General features: G+C 33.2%; 6 non-coding genes across 6 annotated transcripts; all 6 read left to right on the top strand.

The window, feature by feature from the left end:
• Positions 1–1,362: 1,362 nt before the first annotated feature.
• On the top strand, positions 1,363–1,469 carry LOC124361576. Its single transcript, XR_006922335.1, has one exon. It is a non-coding gene; the product is annotated as a U6 spliceosomal RNA (small nuclear RNA).
• Positions 1,470–4,761: 3,292 nt separating this feature from the next.
• On the top strand, positions 4,762–4,868 carry LOC124361575. Its single transcript, XR_006922334.1, has one exon. It is a non-coding gene; the product is annotated as a U6 spliceosomal RNA (small nuclear RNA).
• Positions 4,869–8,160: 3,292 nt separating this feature from the next.
• On the top strand, positions 8,161–8,267 carry LOC124361574. Its single transcript, XR_006922333.1, has one exon. It is a non-coding gene; the product is annotated as a U6 spliceosomal RNA (small nuclear RNA).
• A 3,295-nt stretch (positions 8,268–11,562) lies between these two features.
• Positions 11,563–11,669, top strand: LOC124361573. Its single transcript, XR_006922332.1, has one exon. It is a non-coding gene; the product is annotated as a U6 spliceosomal RNA (small nuclear RNA).
• A 3,292-nt stretch (positions 11,670–14,961) lies between these two features.
• Positions 14,962–15,068, top strand: LOC124361572. Its single transcript, XR_006922331.1, has one exon. It is a non-coding gene; the product is annotated as a U6 spliceosomal RNA (small nuclear RNA).
• Positions 15,069–18,361: 3,293 nt separating this feature from the next.
• On the top strand, positions 18,362–18,468 carry LOC124361571. Its single transcript, XR_006922330.1, has one exon. It is a non-coding gene; the product is annotated as a U6 spliceosomal RNA (small nuclear RNA).
• The last annotated feature ends 990 nt before the right edge of the window (positions 18,469–19,458 follow it).

Here is a 19,458-nt window from a genome sequence, read left to right as displayed (position 1 = left end):
GTATGTTTAGATTTCCCTCCTAATGATGGATATCTTATTGTAAGGGTAGTTGTTAAGGGAAGTGTTGTTATTTCTTTAGTGTAGTTTATCGTTAAGTTATTGAAAATTGATGTACCTAAAATTAAAATACATCAATAAAGATTTCACATTATAAATAACTAAGGATTCAATGTAGCCTATAAATCTAAAAAATCAATTATCGCAACTATTAAACACAAGGCAAAAACACCTAGACTGCTTTGAGAATTGATGAGTATACAAAATCATGTGGTAACTGTCCAGAATTCTACAGGGTGATTCGGGTAGTGTTACCAGCACTTTCTGAGCTTATTGTACTATAAAAAATAATGAAAAAGTTCATACAAACATAGGCCCGGAAATGATTTGTTACTGAATAACGGCCAACAAAAGATTTCACCCCCAATTTAGTACCCGAGGTTAAATGATCATTTGCTGGTAGTGTGGGAAGAGGAATTTAGAGACGAATGTAGTTTTTTCGAATGGTTTATGACATGATAAATGGAATAACGTTTTTTCCATACTTGTATCTATCTCTCTTATTGTGTAAGAGATGTAAAACACAAAAAATAGGATTCGAAAAACGATTTTTAGGTTTTTTAAGTACAATTATTTTATTAAATAGGTGATGAAAACGTAAATTTTTCCAGAGACACTTTAATACTGAAGAAAATTATATACAATAAGACAATTACAATGAAATAATAGTTTTTAAAATCAAATTTTACTACCAACACTCATTGCGTAGAAAAACAAATTATCGAAATTGAATGACAGAAAACTATATGTACTCTTAACGATGCTTGAAGTAAAATTTAGAGACAGTTTTCGAAAAACTGTCCTTCTACTTCAATACATTTGGCAGCTCGGTTTCGGATCGATCGTGTAGCCCTCGATGGTGGTTATATTACAAACGCTGCATGGATATTCTTGATTTGTGCGGTGGCAATGTAATAATAACGAAAATCTAATACGATGGCATCCTCTGTCTTCATGGGGGAGACCAAAACAAGGTTCCTATTGCCGCCGCTAGGTCGCTCCACTCTCTACCACCACACTACTGGCACTGCCGCCAGGTCGCAGCACATGCGATACCTGTTCGATTTATATCTGACGAGAGTTTATAAACTTGAGACAACCCTAATGCAAACTTTAGTAAATATACTTATCATTATTTAACTACGTACGTTTTACGCCATAGTTGTCCTTAACATTTTACATATTTGCACTAATATATTGATGTGAAATATTCATTATTTTGCTAGACAACTGGCAGTCCAAGACGACACAGCTTTGTAGTTTTGTGACAGCAACATATATACCCAACTGAGAGGAACAACAGATGTACTTGCTTCGGCAGTACATATACTAAAATTGGAACGATACAGAGAAGATTAGCATGGCCCCTGCGCAAGGATGACACGCAAAATCGTGAAGCGTTCCACATTTTTTGCCAACATTTACACTGTATTAGAAAAGGTTTCCACTATTTTATACGTATTTTTTAAATTGATGTTAATTTATATAAATTTTTACTATTTTGTAACTAAAATAATTTTTTTATGTTATTTAATTACAAAAATCGTAGTACTGAGTTAGAATGCAAGTCTATATTAGAAATAGTAAAAATCTTTAATTCGGATGAGTGGTTTTTGAGAAAAATATAAATATACGAGATAAAAAAAGTGTTTCTCATTTTCGAAAACTTAAAGCTTAACTTACTCTTTTAAACATAATCCAGTCTCTTCTTCATCTAACAACTTTACTACTTCTTTGTTATTTTCTACCTTATCATGGACTGTTTTACTCCCACTTCACACGCTTTATAAGCGTTTTTTCGGTCGCGGTCAATATCGCTTAGAGCTGTAAATAGTTTTTTTCCCACATTTAACTTCAAGATCTCTCAACAATTTAATTGATCCCTATTCCCTCCATTGAAACAAATCACAGCATACTGTGTACCCATTTCAAAGTTTGAACGCCAACAAAATTCTCTTTTAGTATTCTGGATCACAATACGGAATTACAATTTTTATTGACATTTTGCGTAAATCCATGTAATCCAAGTAGTTTGTAACCGGATCTCGTGTACATAGAATGTAACTATAGAGGAAAGAGTTGATAGTGTGTGTGATGTGGTTTGAGTTTAACTCTATTTCACCTTCTGCTTTGTGCAATGTTTGTAAAAACGTGCAAAAACATAATCCAACATTTAAAATAAAAAATAATTTTTTATTCGAGTTGAAAAATGTGATTTAATAGCTCCTGGCCAAAGTTGCACCCTCCAAACTAAACCAAAACCTTGCACCGATGGAAAAACTGCCCGTCTCTAAAACCGGCCAGTCGTGCTGGTTGATTAGAAAAGAAAACAGGATTTCAGACGTTTTTATCCTAAGTAAGTGATCTTTCCTTGTACAACTTGATGATGGTAAACTTTTGACACTTGTAAAAACTAAATTTTAAATATTTATATCTACATCTGTTTAAAAATTAGGAGGCAAAGATTTCATTATCATCTTGTATACAAATCCAAATATCCCCCATGATTTTTATGTCAGTGTCTTAATTCTAAATTTCATTATGGTTCATAGAAAACTTTGAAATGGTAAATTTTTAAAGCATTCGGTGTGTGGAGACAAAGTGATTACTAACGTTTGTAGAAAATTGTAATGTAGAAATAATAAATAATAGTGCGGACTTAAAAATAAAAATTTATTGTTCAATCATTAAAATAATAGGGTATTTTTTATTTTTAACTATAATAAAATCGTGCAAAATAAAATTCAATGATCAAAATAACAAAAAAATGTGGAACCTATACAGTTACGTGTCATCCTTGTTCAGGAGCCACGTCAACCTTCTCTGTACATTCCAGTCATAGAATAAGTGTGTACTGGCCAGTCTATCCTGTACGGCAGTACAGGGACCGTGGTACAGTATATATCTCTATGGTACTACACTACAATCCGTAAGGGACTTGGATCACTACTACACTATTAAATGTAAGTAAATACGTTAGACTACAGCAAGTTTACATTTATAACTGTGATTATTTACATTTGCTCTAGAATACTGCGCCTTTAAAATCTCTGATATCAATTAAATCTAATGGTAATTAAACTTTAATTACGGTTACCTCTCGCTTAAAAATTGTGTCGAGTGTGGCGCGACCTAGCGGCGGCTGAAGGAACCTTGTTGTGGTACTCGAGCACAGAGGCGCTCATCGTTATTGATTTTTGTCGTGGACGTTCAAAGATATGCGGCCACAATGCAACTATTCGCAGACGCTAGTATTTTTGTAGTAACGTACGTAAAACGAACGGACATTAAATTCTGTCTAGGGTTAGATACGGATACACAAAACTAATTAGTTATCTGTTTGTATGTTTAGATTTCCCTCCTAATGATGGATATCTTATTGTAAGGGTAGTTGTTAAGGGAAGTGTTGTTATTTCTTTAGTGTAGTTTATCGTTAAGTTATTGAAAATTGATGTACCTAAAATTAAAATACATCAATAAAGATTTCACATTATAAATAACTAAGGATTCAATGTAGCCTATAAATCTAAAAAATCAATTATCGCAACTATTAAACACAAGGCAAAAACACCTAGACTGCTTTGAGAATTGATGAGTATACAAAATCATGTGGTAACTGTCCAGAATTCTACAGGGTGATTCGGGTAGTGTTACCAGCACTTTCTGAGCTTATTGTACTATAAAAAATAATGAAAAAGTTCATACAAACATAGGCCCGGAAATGATTTGTTACTGAATAACGGCCAACAAAAGATTTCACCCCCAATTTAGTACCCGAGGTTAAATGATCATTTGCTGGTAGTGTGGGAAGAGGAATTTAGAGACGAATGTAGTTTTTTCGAATGGTTTATGACATGATAAATGGAATAACGTTTTTTCCATACTTGTATCTATCTCTCTTATTGTGTAAGAGATGTAAAACACAAAAAATAGGATTCGAAAAACGATTTTTAGGTTTTTTAAGTACAATTATTTTATTAAATAGGTGATGAAAACGTAAATTTTTCCAGAGACACTTTAATACTGAAGAAAATTATATACAATAAGACAATTACAATGAAATAATAGTTTTTAAAATCAAATTTTACTACCAACACTCATTGCGTAGAAAAACAAATTATCGAAATTGAATGACAGAAAACTATATGTACTCTTAACGATGCTTGAAGTAAAATTTAGAGACAGTTTTCGAAAAACTGTCCTTCTACTTCAATACATTTGGCAGCTCGGTTTCGGATCGATCGTGTAGCCCTCGATGGTGGTTATATTACAAACGCTGCATGGATATTCTTGATTTGTGCGGTGGCAATGTAATAATAACGAAAATCTAATACGATGGCATCCTCTGTCTTCATGGGGGAGACCAAAACAAGGTTCCTATTGCCGCCGCTAGGTCGCTCCACTCTCTACCACCACACTACTGGCACTGCCGCCAGGTCGCAGCACATGCGATACCTGTTCGATTTATATCTGACGAGAGTTTATAAACTTGAGACAACCCTAATGCAAACTTTAGTAAATATACTTATCATTATTTAACTACGTACGTTTTACGCCATAGTTGTCCTTAACATTTTACATATTTGCACTAATATATTGATGTGAAATATTCATTATTTTGCTAGACAACTGGCAGTCCAAGACGACACAGCTTTGTAGTTTTGTGACAGCAACATATATACCCAACTGAGAGGAACAACAGATGTACTTGCTTCGGCAGTACATATACTAAAATTGGAACGATACAGAGAAGATTAGCATGGCCCCTGCGCAAGGATGACACGCAAAATCGTGAAGCGTTCCACATTTTTTGCCAACATTTACACTGTATTAGAAAAGGTTTCCACTATTTTATACGTATTTTTTAAATTGATGTTAATTTATATAAATTTTTACTATTTTGTAACTAAAATAATTTTTTTATGTTATTTAATTACAAAAATCGTAGTACTGAGTTAGAATGCAAGTCTATATTAGAAATAGTAAAAATCTTTAATTCGGATGAGTGGTTTTTGAGAAAAATATAAATATACGAGATAAAAAAAGTGTTTCTCATTTTCGAAAACTTAAAGCTTAACTTACTCTTTTAAACATAATCCAGTCTCTTCTTCATCTAACAACTTTACTACTTCTTTGTTATTTTCTACCTTATCATGGACTGTTTTACTCCCACTTCACACGCTTTATAAGCGTTTTTTCGGTCGCGGTCAATATCGCTTAGAGCTGTAAATAGTTTTTTTCCCACATTTAACTTCAAGATCTCTCAACAATTTAATTGATCCCTATTCCCTCCATTGAAACAAATCACAGCATACTGTGTACCCATTTCAAAGTTTGAACGCCAACAAAATTCTCTTTTAGTATTCTGGATCACAATACGGAATTACAATTTTTATTGACATTTTGCGTAAATCCATGTAATCCAAGTAGTTTGTAACCGGATCTCGTGTACATAGAATGTAACTATAGAGGAAAGAGTTGATAGTGTGTGTGATGTGGTTTGAGTTTAACTCTATTTCACCTTCTGCTTTGTGCAATGTTTGTAAAAACGTGCAAAAACATAATCCAACATTTAAAATAAAAAATAATTTTTTATTCGAGTTGAAAAATGTGATTTAATAGCTCCTGGCCAAAGTTGCACCCTCCAAACTAAACCAAAACCTTGCACCGATGGAAAAACTGCCCGTCTCTAAAACCGGCCAGTCGTGCTGGTTGATTAGAAAAGAAAACAGGATTTCAGACGTTTTTATCCTAAGTAAGTGATCTTTCCTTGTACAACTTGATGATGGTAAACTTTTGACACTTGTAAAAACTAAATTTTAAATATTTATATCTACATCTGTTTAAAAATTAGGAGGCAAAGATTTCATTATCATCTTGTATACAAATCCAAATATCCCCCATGATTTTTATGTCAGTGTCTTAATTCTAAATTTCATTATGGTTCATAGAAAACTTTGAAATGGTAAATTTTTAAAGCATTCGGTGTGTGGAGACAAAGTGATTACTAACGTTTGTAGAAAATTGTAATGTAGAAATAATAAATAATAGTGCGGACTTAAAAATAAAAATTTATTGTTCAATCATTAAAATAATAGGGTATTTTTTATTTTTAACTATAATAAAATCGTGCAAAATAAAATTCAATGATCAAAATAACAAAAAAATGTGGAACCTATACAGTTACGTGTCATCCTTGTTCAGGAGCCACGTCAACCTTCTCTGTACATTCCAGTCATAGAATAAGTGTGTACTGGCCAGTCTATCCTGTACGGCAGTACAGGGACCGTGGTACAGTATATATCTCTATGGTACTACACTACAATCCGTAAGGGACTTGGATCACTACTACACTATTAAATGTAAGTAAATACGTTAGACTACAGCAAGTTTACATTTATAACTGTGATTATTTACATTTGCTCTAGAATACTGCGCCTTTAAAATCTCTGATATCAATTAAATCTAATGGTAATTAAACTTTAATTACGGTTACCTCTCGCTTAAAAATTGTGTCGAGTGTGGCGCGACCTAGCGGCGGCTGAAGGAACCTTGTTGTGGTACTCGAGCACAGAGGCGCTCATCGTTATTGATTTTTGTCGTGGACGTTCAAAGATATGCGGCCACAATGCAACTATTCGCAGACGCTAGTATTTTTGTAGTAACGTACGTAAAACGAACGGACATTAAATTCTGTCTAGGGTTAGATACGGATACACAAAACTAATTAGTTATCTGTTTGTATGTTTAGATTTCCCTCCTAATGATGGATATCTTATTGTAAGGGTAGTTGTTAAGGGAAGTGTTGTTATTTCTTTAGTGTAGTTTATCGTTAAGTTATTGAAAATTGATGTACCTAAAATTAAAATACATCAATAAAGATTTCACATTATAAATAACTAAGGATTCAATGTAGCCTATAAATCTAAAAAATCAATTATCGCAACTATTAAACACAAGGCAAAAACACCTAGACTGCTTTGAGAATTGATGAGTATACAAAATCATGTGGTAACTGTCCAGAATTCTACAGGGTGATTCGGGTAGTGTTACCAGCACTTTCTGAGCTTATTGTACTATAAAAAATAATGAAAAAGTTCATACAAACATAGGCCCGGAAATGATTTGTTACTGAATAACGGCCAACAAAAGATTTCACCCCCAATTTAGTACCCGAGGTTAAATGATCATTTGCTGGTAGTGTGGGAAGAGGAATTTAGAGACGAATGTAGTTTTTTCGAATGGTTTATGACATGATAAATGGAATAACGTTTTTTCCATACTTGTATCTATCTCTCTTATTGTGTAAGAGATGTAAAACACAAAAAATAGGATTCGAAAAACGATTTTTAGGTTTTTTAAGTACAATTATTTTATTAAATAGGTGATGAAAACGTAAATTTTTCCAGAGACACTTTAATACTGAAGAAAATTATATACAATAAGACAATTACAATGAAATAATAGTTTTTAAAATCAAATTTTACTACCAACACTCATTGCGTAGAAAAACAAATTATCGAAATTGAATGACAGAAAACTATATGTACTCTTAACGATGCTTGAAGTAAAATTTAGAGACAGTTTTCGAAAAACTGTCCTTCTACTTCAATACATTTGGCAGCTCGGTTTCGGATCGATCGTGTAGCCCTCGATGGTGGTTATATTACAAACGCTGCATGGATATTCTTGATTTGTGCGGTGGCAATGTAATAATAACGAAAATCTAATACGATGGCATCCTCTGTCTTCATGGGGGAGACCAAAACAAGGTTCCTATTGCCGCCGCTAGGTCGCTCCACTCTCTACCACCACACTACTGGCACTGCCGCCAGGTCGCAGCACATGCGATACCTGTTCGATTTATATCTGACGAGAGTTTATAAACTTGAGACAACCCTAATGCAAACTTTAGTAAATATACTTATCATTATTTAACTACGTACGTTTTACGCCATAGTTGTCCTTAACATTTTACATATTTGCACTAATATATTGATGTGAAATATTCATTATTTTGCTAGACAACTGGCAGTCCAAGACGACACAGCTTTGTAGTTTTGTGACAGCAACATATATACCCAACTGAGAGGAACAACAGATGTACTTGCTTCGGCAGTACATATACTAAAATTGGAACGATACAGAGAAGATTAGCATGGCCCCTGCGCAAGGATGACACGCAAAATCGTGAAGCGTTCCACATTTTTTGCCAACATTTACACTGTATTAGAAAAGGTTTCCACTATTTTATACGTATTTTTTAAATTGATGTTAATTTATATAAATTTTTACTATTTTGTAACTAAAATAATTTTTTTATGTTATTTAATTACAAAAATCGTAGTACTGAGTTAGAATGCAAGTCTATATTAGAAATAGTAAAAATCTTTAATTCGGATGAGTGGTTTTTGAGAAAAATATAAATATACGAGATAAAAAAAGTGTTTCTCATTTTCGAAAACTTAAAGCTTAACTTACTCTTTTAAACATAATCCAGTCTCTTCTTCATCTAACAACTTTACTACTTCTTTGTTATTTTCTACCTTATCATGGACTGTTTTACTCCCACTTCACACGCTTTATAAGCGTTTTTTTTCGGTCGCGGTCAATATCGCTTAGAGCTGTAAATAGTTTTTTTCCCACATTTAACTTCAAGATCTCTCAACAATTTAATTGATCCCTATTCCCTCCATTGAAACAAATCACAGCATACTGTGTACCCATTTCAAAGTTTGAACGCCAACAAAATTCTCTTTTAGTATTCTGGATCACAATACGGAATTACAATTTTTATTGACATTTTGCGTAAATCCATGTAATCCAAGTAGTTTGTAACCGGATCTCGTGTACATAGAATGTAACTATAGAGGAAAGAGTTGATAGTGTGTGTGATGTGGTTTGAGTTTAACTCTATTTCACCTTCTGCTTTGTGCAATGTTTGTAAAAACGTGCAAAAACATAATCCAACATTTAAAATAAAAAATAATTTTTTATTCGAGTTGAAAAATGTGATTTAATAGCTCCTGGCCAAAGTTGCACCCTCCAAACTAAACCAAAACCTTGCACCGATGGAAAAACTGCCCGTCTCTAAAACCGGCCAGTCGTGCTGGTTGATTAGAAAAGAAAACAGGATTTCAGACGTTTTTATCCTAAGTAAGTGATCTTTCCTTGTACAACTTGATGATGGTAAACTTTTGACACTTGTAAAAACTAAATTTTAAATATTTATATCTACATCTGTTTAAAAATTAGGAGGCAAAGATTTCATTATCATCTTGTATACAAATCCAAATATCCCCCATGATTTTTATGTCAGTGTCTTAATTCTAAATTTCATTATGGTTCATAGAAAACTTTGAAATGGTAAATTTTTAAAGCATTCGGTGTGTGGAGACAAAGTGATTACTAACGTTTGTAGAAAATTGTAATGTAGAAATAATAAATAATAGTGCGGACTTAAAAATAAAAATTTATTGTTCAATCATTAAAATAATAGGGTATTTTTTATTTTTAACTATAATAAAATCGTGCAAAATAAAATTCAATGATCAAAATAACAAAAAAATGTGGAACCTATACAGTTACGTGTCATCCTTGTTCAGGAGCCACGTCAACCTTCTCTGTACATTCCAGTCATAGAATAAGTGTGTACTGGCCAGTCTATCCTGTACGGCAGTACAGGGACCGTGGTACAGTATATATCTCTATGGTACTACACTACAATCCGTAAGGGACTTGGATCACTACTACACTATTAAATGTAAGTAAATACGTTAGACTACAGCAAGTTTACATTTATAACTGTGATTATTTACATTTGCTCTAGAATACTGCGCCTTTAAAATCTCTGATATCAATTAAATCTAATGGTAATTAAACTTTAATTACGGTTACCTCTCGCTTAAAAATTGTGTCGAGTGTGGCGCGACCTAGCGGCGGCTGAAGGAACCTTGTTGTGGTACTCGAGCACAGAGGCGCTCATCGTTATTGATTTTTGTCGTGGACGTTCAAAGATATGCGGCCACAATGCAACTATTCGCAGACGCTAGTATTTTTGTAGTAACGTACGTAAAACGAACGGACATTAAATTCTGTCTAGGGTTAGATACGGATACACAAAACTAATTAGTTATCTGTTTGTATGTTTAGATTTCCCTCCTAATGATGGATATCTTATTGTAAGGGTAGTTGTTAAGGGAAGTGTTGTTATTTCTTTAGTGTAGTTTATCGTTAAGTTATTGAAAATTGATGTACCTAAAATTAAAATACATCAATAAAGATTTCACATTATAAATAACTAAGGATTCAATGTAGCCTATAAATCTAAAAAATCAATTATCGCAACTATTAAACACAAGGCAAAAACACCTAGACTGCTTTGAGAATTGATGAGTATACAAAATCATGTGGTAACTGTCCAGAATTCTACAGGGTGATTCGGGTAGTGTTACCAGCACTTTCTGAGCTTATTGTACTATAAAAAATAATGAAAAAGTTCATACAAACATAGGCCCGGAAATGATTTGTTACTGAATAACGGCCAACAAAAGATTTCACCCCCAATTTAGTACCCGAGGTTAAATGATCATTTGCTGGTAGTGTGGGAAGAGGAATTTAGAGACGAATGTAGTTTTTTCGAATGGTTTATGACATGATAAATGGAATAACGTTTTTTTCCATACTTGTATCTATCTCTCTTATTGTGTAAGAGATGTAAAACACAAAAAATAGGATTCGAAAAACGATTTTTAGGTTTTTTAAGTACAATTATTTTATTAAATAGGTGATGAAAACGTAAATTTTTCCAGAGACACTTTAATACTGAAGAAAATTATATACAATAAGACAATTACAATGAAATAATAGTTTTTAAAATCAAATTTTACTACCAACACTCATTGCGTAGAAAAACAAATTATCGAAATTGAATGACAGAAAACTATATGTACTCTTAACGATGCTTGAAGTAAAATTTAGAGACAGTTTTCGAAAAACTGTCCTTCTACTTCAATACATTTGGCAGCTCGGTTTCGGATCGATCGTGTAGCCCTCGATGGTGGTTATATTACAAACGCTGCATGGATATTCTTGATTTGTGCGGTGGCAATGTAATAATAACGAAAATCTAATACGATGGCATCCTCTGTCTTCATGGGGGAGACCAAAACAAGGTTCCTATTGCCGCCGCTAGGTCGCTCCACTCTCTACCACCACACTACTGGCACTGCCGCCAGGTCGCAGCACATGCGATACCTGTTCGATTTATATCTGACGAGAGTTTATAAACTTGAGACAACCCTAATGCAAACTTTAGTAAATATACTTATCATTATTTAACTACGTACGTTTTACGCCATAGTTGTCCTTAACATTTTACATATTTGCACTAATATATTGATGTGAAATATTCATTATTTTGCTAGACAACTGGCAGTCCAAGACGACACAGCTTTGTAGTTTTGTGACAGCAACATATATACCCAACTGAGAGGAACAACAGATGTACTTGCTTCGGCAGTACATATACTAAAATTGGAACGATACAGAGAAGATTAGCATGGCCCCTGCGCAAGGATGACACGCAAAATCGTGAAGCGTTCCACATTTTTTGCCAACATTTACACTGTATTAGAAAAGGTTTCCACTATTTTATACGTATTTTTTAAATTGATGTTAATTTATATAAATTTTTACTATTTTGTAACTAAAATAATTTTTTTATGTTATTTAATTACAAAAATCGTAGTACTGAGTTAGAATGCAAGTCTATATTAGAAATAGTAAAAATCTTTAATTCGGATGAGTGGTTTTTGAGAAAAATATAAATATACGAGATAAAAAAAGTGTTTCTCATTTTCGAAAACTTAAAGCTTAACTTACTCTTTTAAACATAATCCAGTCTCTTCTTCATCTAACAACTTTACTACTTCTTTGTTATTTTCTACCTTATCATGGACTGTTTTACTCCCACTTCACACGCTTTATAAGCGTTTTTTCGGTCGCGGTCAATATCGCTTAGAGCTGTAAATAGTTTTTTTCCCACATTTAACTTCAAGATCTCTCAACAATTTAATTGATCCCTATTCCCTCCATTGAAACAAATCACAGCATACTGTGTACCCATTTCAAAGTTTGAACGCCAACAAAATTCTCTTTTAGTATTCTGGATCACAATACGGAATTACAATTTTTATTGACATTTTGCGTAAATCCATGTAATCCAAGTAGTTTGTAACCGGATCTCGTGTACATAGAATGTAACTATAGAGGAAAGAGTTGATAGTGTGTGTGATGTGGTTTGAGTTTAACTCTATTTCACCTTCTGCTTTGTGCAATGTTTGTAAAAACGTGCAAAAACATAATCCAACATTTAAAATAAAAAATAATTTTTTATTCGAGTTGAAAAATGTGATTTAATAGCTCCTGGCCAAAGTTGCACCCTCCAAACTAAACCAAAACCTTGCACCGATGGAAAAACTGCCCGTCTCTAAAACCGGCCAGTCGTGCTGGTTGATTAGAAAAGAAAACAGGATTTCAGACGTTTTTATCCTAAGTAAGTGATCTTTCCTTGTACAACTTGATGATGGTAAACTTTTGACACTTGTAAAAACTAAATTTTAAATATTTATATCTACATCTGTTTAAAAATTAGGAGGCAAAGATTTCATTATCATCTTGTATACAAATCCAAATATCCCCCATGATTTTTATGTCAGTGTCTTAATTCTAAATTTCATTATGGTTCATAGAAAACTTTGAAATGGTAAATTTTTAAAGCATTCGGTGTGTGGAGACAAAGTGATTACTAACGTTTGTAGAAAATTGTAATGTAGAAATAATAAATAATAGTGCGGACTTAAAAATAAAAATTTATTGTTCAATCATTAAAATAATAGGGTATTTTTTATTTTTAACTATAATAAAATCGTGCAAAATAAAATTCAATGATCAAAATAACAAAAAAATGTGGAACCTATACAGTTACGTGTCATCCTTGTTCAGGAGCCACGTCAACCTTCTCTGTACATTCCAGTCATAGAATAAGTGTGTACTGGCCAGTCTATCCTGTACGGCAGTACAGGGACCGTGGTACAGTATATATCTCTATGGTACTACACTACAATCCGTAAGGGACTTGGATCACTACTACACTATTAAATGTAAGTAAATACGTTAGACTACAGCAAGTTTACATTTATAACTGTGATTATTTACATTTGCTCTAGAATACTGCGCCTTTAAAATCTCTGATATCAATTAAATCTAATGGTAATTAAACTTTAATTACGGTTACCTCTCGCTTAAAAATTGTGTCGAGTGTGGCGCGACCTAGCGGCGGCTGAAGGAACCTTGTTGTGGTACTCGAGCACAGAGGCGCTCATCGTTATTGATTTTTGTCGTGGACGTTCAAAGATATGCGGCCACAATGCAACTATTCGCAGACGCTAGTATTTTTGTAGTAACGTACGTAAAACGAACGGACATTAAATTCTGTCTAGGGTTAGATACGGATACACAAAACTAATTAGTTATCTGTTTGTATGTTTAGATTTCCCTCCTAATGATGGATATCTTATTGTAAGGGTAGTTGTTAAGGGAAGTGTTGTTATTTCTTTAGTGTAGTTTATCGTTAAGTTATTGAAAATTGATGTACCTAAAATTAAAATACATCAATAAAGATTTCACATTATAAATAACTAAGGATTCAATGTAGCCTATAAATCTAAAAAATCAATTATCGCAACTATTAAACACAAGGCAAAAACACCTAGACTGCTTTGAGAATTGATGAGTATACAAAATCATGTGGTAACTGTCCAGAATTCTACAGGGTGATTCGGGTAGTGTTACCAGCACTTTCTGAGCTTATTGTACTATAAAAAATAATGAAAAAGTTCATACAAACATAGGCCCGGAAATGATTTGTTACTGAATAACGGCCAACAAAAGATTTCACCCCCAATTTAGTACCCGAGGTTAAATGATCATTTGCTGGTAGTGTGGGAAGAGGAATTTAGAGACGAATGTAGTTTTTTCGAATGGTTTATGACATGATAAATGGAATAACGTTTTTTCCATACTTGTATCTATCTCTCTTATTGTGTAAGAGATGTAAAACACAAAAAATAGGATTCGAAAAACGATTTTTAGGTTTTTTAAGTACAATTATTTTATTAAATAGGTGATGAAAACGTAAATTTTTCCAGAGACACTTTAATACTGAAGAAAATTATATACAATAAGACAATTACAATGAAATAATAGTTTTTAAAATCAAATTTTACTACCAACACTCATTGCGTAGAAAAACAAATTATCGAAATTGAATGACAGAAAACTATATGTACTCTTAACGATGCTTGAAGTAAAATTTAGAGACAGTTTTCGAAAAACTGTCCTTCTACTTCAATACATTTGGCAGCTCGGTTTCGGATCGATCGTGTAGCCCTCGATGGTGGTTATATTACAAACGCTGCATGGATATTCTTGATTTGTGCGGTGGCAATGTAATAATAACGAAAATCTAATACGATGGCATCCTCTGTCTTCATGGGGGAGACCAAAACAAGGTTCCTATTGCCGCCGCTAGGTCGCTCCACTCTCTACCACCACACTACTGGCACTGCCGCCAGGTCGCAGCACATGCGATACCTGTTCGATTTATATCTGACGAGAGTTTATAAACTTGAGACAACCCTAATGCAAACTTTAGTAAATATACTTATCATTATTTAACTACGTACGTTTTACGCCATAGTTGTCCTTAACATTTTACATATTTGCACTAATATATTGATGTGAAATATTCATTATTTTGCTAGACAACTGGCAGTCCAAGACGACACAGCTTTGTAGTTTTGTGACAGCAACATATATACCCAACTGAGAGGAACAACAGATGTACTTGCTTCGGCAGTACATATACTAAAATTGGAACGATACAGAGAAGATTAGCATGGCCCCTGCGCAAGGATGACACGCAAAATCGTGAAGCGTTCCACATTTTTTGCCAACATTTACACTGTATTAGAAAAGGTTTCCACTATTTTATACGTATTTTTTAAATTGATGTTAATTTATATAAATTTTTACTATTTTGTAACTAAAATAATTTTTTTATGTTATTTAATTACAAAAATCGTAGTACTGAGTTAGAATGCAAGTCTATATTAGAAATAGTAAAAATCTTTAATTCGGATGAGTGGTTTTTGAGAAAAATATAAATATACGAGATAAAAAAAGTGTTTCTCATTTTCGAAAACTTAAAGCTTAACTTACTCTTTTAAACATAATCCAGTCTCTTCTTCATCTAACAACTTTACTACTTCTTTGTTATTTTCTACCTTATCATGGACTGTTTTACTCCCACTTCACACGCTTTATAAGCGTTTTTTTCGGTCGCGGTCAATATCGCTTAGAGCTGTAAATAGTTTTTTTCCCACATTTAACTTCAAGATCTCTCAACAATTTAATTGATCCCTATTCCCTCCATTGAAACAAATCACAGCATACTGTGTACCCATTTCAAAGTTTGAACGCCAACAAAATTCTCTTTTAGTATTCTGGATCACAATACGGAATTACAATTTTTATTGACATTTTGCGTAAATCCATGTAATCCAAGTAGTTTGTAACCGGATCTCGTGTACATAGAATGTAACTATAGAGGAAAGAGTTGATAGTGTGTGTGATGTGGTTTGAGTTTAACTCTATTTCACCTTCTGCTTTGTGCAATGTTTGTAAAAACGTGCAAAAACATAATCCAACATTTAAAATAAAAAATAATTTTTTATTCGAGTTGAAAAATGTGATTTAATAGCTCCTGGCCAAAGTTGCACCCTCCAAACTAAACCAAAACCTTGCACCGATGGAAAAACTGCCCGTCTCTAAAACCGGCCAGTCGTGCTGGTTGATTAGAAAAGAAAACAGGATTTCAGACGTTTTTATCCTAAGTAAGTGATCTTTCCTTGTACAACTTGATGATGGTAAACTTTTGACACTTGTAAAAACTAAATTTTAAATATTTATATCTACATCTGTTTAAAAATTAGGAGGCAAAGATTTCATTATCATCTTGTATACAAATCCAAATATCCCCCATGATTTTTATGTCAGTGTCTTAATTCTAAATTTCATTATGGTTCATAGAAAACTTTGAAATGGTAAATTTTTAAAGCATTCGGTGTGTGGAGACAAAGTGATTACTAACGTTTGTAGAAAATTGTAATGTAGAAATAATAAATAATAGTGCGGACTTAAAAATAAAAATTTATTGTTCAATCATTAAAATAATAGGGTATTTTTTATTTTTAACTATAATAAAATCGTGCAAAATAAAATTCAATGATCAAAATAACAAAAAAATGTGGAACCTATACAGTTACGTGTCATCCTTGTTCAGGAGCCACGTCAACCTTCTCTGTACATTCCAGTCATAGAATAAGTGTGTACTGGCCAGTCTATCCTGTACGGCAGTACAGGGACCGTGGTACAGTATATATCTCTATGGTACTACACTACAATCCGTAAGGGACTTGGATCACTACTACACTATTAAATGTAAGTAAATACGTTAGACTACAGCAAGTTTACATTTATAACTGTGATTATTTACATTTGCTCTAGAATACTGCGCCTTTAAAATCTCTGATATCAATTAAATCTAATGGTAATTAAACTTTAATTACGGTTACCTCTCGCTTAAAAATTGTGTCGAGTGTGGCGCGACCTAGCGGCGGCTGAAGGAACCTTGTTGTGGTACTCGAGCACAGAGGCGCTCATCGTTATTGATTTTTGTCGTGGACGTTCAAAGATATGCGGCCACAATGCAACTATTCGCAGACGCTAGTATTTTTGTAGTAACGTACGTAAAACGAACGGACATTAAATTCTGTCTAGGGTTAGATACGGATACACAAAACTAATTAGTTATCTGTTTGTATGTTTAGATTTCCCTCCTAATGATGGATATCTTATTGTAAGGGTAGTTGTTAAGGGAAGTGTTGTTATTTCTTTAGTGTAGTTTATCGTTAAGTTATTGAAAATTGATGTACCTAAAATTAAAATACATCAATAAAGATTTCACATTATAAATAACTAAGGATTCAATGTAGCCTATAAATCTAAAAAATCAATTATCGCAACTATTAAACACAAGGCAAAAACACCTAGACTGCTTTGAGAATTGATGAGTATACAAAATCATGTGGTAACTGTCCAGAATTCTACAGGGTGATTCGGGTAGTGTTACCAGCACTTTCTGAGCTTATTGTACTATAAAAAATAATGAAAAAGTTCATACAAACATAGGCCCGGAAATGATTTGTTACTGAATAACGGCCAACAAAAGATTTCACCCCCAATTTAGTACCCGAGGTTAAATGATCATTTGCTGGTAGTGTGGGAAGAGGAATTTAGAGACGAATGTAGTTTTTTCGAATGGTTTATGACATGATAAATGGAATAACGTTTTTTCCATACTTGTATCTATCTCTCTTATTGTGTAAGAGATGTAAAACACAAAAAATAGGATTCGAAAAACGATTTTTAGGTTTTTTAAGTACAATTATTTTATTAAATAGGTGATGAAAACGTAAATTTTTCCAGAGACACTTTAATACTGAAGAAAATTATATACAATAAGACAATTACAATGAAATAATAGTTTTTAAAATCAAATTTTACTACCAACACTCATTGCGTAGAAAAACAAATTATCGAAATTGAATGACAGAAAACTATATGTACTCTTAACGATGCTTGAAGTAAAATTTAGAGACAGTTTTCGAAAAACTGTCCTTCTACTTCAATACATTTGGCAGCTCGGTTTCGGATCGATCGTGTAGCCCTCGATGGTGGTTATATTACAAACGCTGCATGGATATTCTTGATTTGTGCGGTGGCAATGTAATAATAACGAAAATCTAATACGATGGCATCCTCTGTCTTCATGGGGGAGACCAAAACAAGGTTCCTATTGCCGCCGCTAGGTCGCTCCACTCTCTACCACCACACTACTGGCACTGCCGCCAGGTCGCAGCACATGCGATACCTGTTCGATTTATATCTGACGAGAGTTTATAAACTTGAGACAACCCTAATGCAAACTTTAGTAAATATACTTATCATTATTTAACTACGTACGTTTTACGCCATAGTTGTCCTTAACATTTTACATATTTGCACTAATATATTGATGTGAAATATTCATTATTTTGCTAGACAACTGGCAGTCCAAGACGACACAGCTTTGTAGTTTTGTGACAGCAACATATATACCCAACTGAGAGGAACAACAGATGTACTTGCTTCGGCAGTACATATACTAAAATTGGAACGATACAGAGAAGATTAGCATGGCCCCTGCGCAAGGATGACACGCAAAATCGTGAAGCGTTCCACATTTTTTGCCAACATTTACACTGTATTAGAAAAGGTTTCCACTATTTTATACGTATTTTTTAAATTGATGTTAATTTATATAAATTTTTACTATTTTGTAACTAAAATAATTTTTTTATGTTATTTAATTACAAAAATCGTAGTACTGAGTTAGAATGCAAGTCTATATTAGAAATAGTAAAAATCTTTAATTCGGATGAGTGGTTTTTGAGAAAAATATAAATATACGAGATAAAAAAAGTGTTTCTCATTTTCGAAAACTTAAAGCTTAACTTACTCTTTTAAACATAATCCAGTCTCTTCTTCATCTAACAACTTTACTACTTCTTTGTTATTTTCTACCTTATCATGGACTGTTTTACTCCCACTTCACACGCTTTATAAGCGTTTTTTCGGTCGCGGTCAATATCGCTTAGAGCTGTAAATAGTTTTTTTTCCCACATTTAACTTCAAGATCTCTCAACAATTTAATTGATCCCTATTCCCTCCATTGAAACAAATCACAGCATACTGTGTACCCATTTCAAAGTTTGAACGCCAACAAAATTCTCTTTTAGTATTCTGGATCACAATACGGAATTACAATTTTTATTGACATTTTGCGTAAATCCATGTAATCCAAGTAGTTTGTAACCGGATCTCGTGTACATAGAATGTAACTATAGAGGAAAGAGTTGATAGTGTGTGTGATGTGGTTTGAGTTTAACTCTATTTCACCTTCTGCTTTGTGCAATGTTTGTAAAAACGTGCAAAAACATAATCCAACATTTAAAATAAAAAATAATTTTTTATTCGAGTTGAAAAATGTGATTTAATAGCTCCTGGCCAAAGTTGCACCCTCCAAACTAAACCAAAACCTTGCACCGATGGAAAAACTGCCCGTCTCTAAAACCGGCCAGTCGTGCTGGTTGATTAGAAAAGAAAACAGGATTTCAGACGTTTTTATCCTAAGTAAGTGATCTTTCCTTGTACAACTTGATGATGGTAAACTTTTGA

This window comes from Homalodisca vitripennis, chromosome 4, assembly GCF_021130785.1.
Source record: "Homalodisca vitripennis isolate AUS2020 chromosome 4, UT_GWSS_2.1, whole genome shotgun sequence".
NCBI lineage: Eukaryota > Metazoa > Arthropoda > Insecta > Hemiptera > Cicadellidae > Homalodisca > Homalodisca vitripennis.
Note: the sequence above shows the minus strand (reverse complement) of the source record. Positions and strands in the feature narration are given on the sequence as shown.